The following is a 239-nucleotide window of genomic DNA, read 5'->3' as shown; positions in this document are numbered from 1 at the left end:
TGTTTTATTTTTATTTAATTTGATTTGTTGTGTTCTATTATCTGTTCCTTGTTTATTTGTACAATTACCCATCTTTCACTAGACTGTCTTGTCACCTCGTTACTTTGTTTTGTTTGTTATTTGCATTCAACTTCTGCTTGGTTCGTTTCTCTTTATCTAATTCAACACCCTTGTATATATATTCCATGCTCACACCTTAGAACCCCCCTCTTGCAATCGTCAGACCTAGTTGTCATCGC

This window comes from Penaeus monodon, chromosome 30 (assembly GCF_015228065.2).
Source record: "Penaeus monodon isolate SGIC_2016 chromosome 30, NSTDA_Pmon_1, whole genome shotgun sequence".
In the NCBI taxonomy this organism is placed as follows: domain Eukaryota; kingdom Metazoa; phylum Arthropoda; class Malacostraca; order Decapoda; family Penaeidae; genus Penaeus; species Penaeus monodon.
This window is presented reverse-complemented; position numbering follows the sequence as displayed.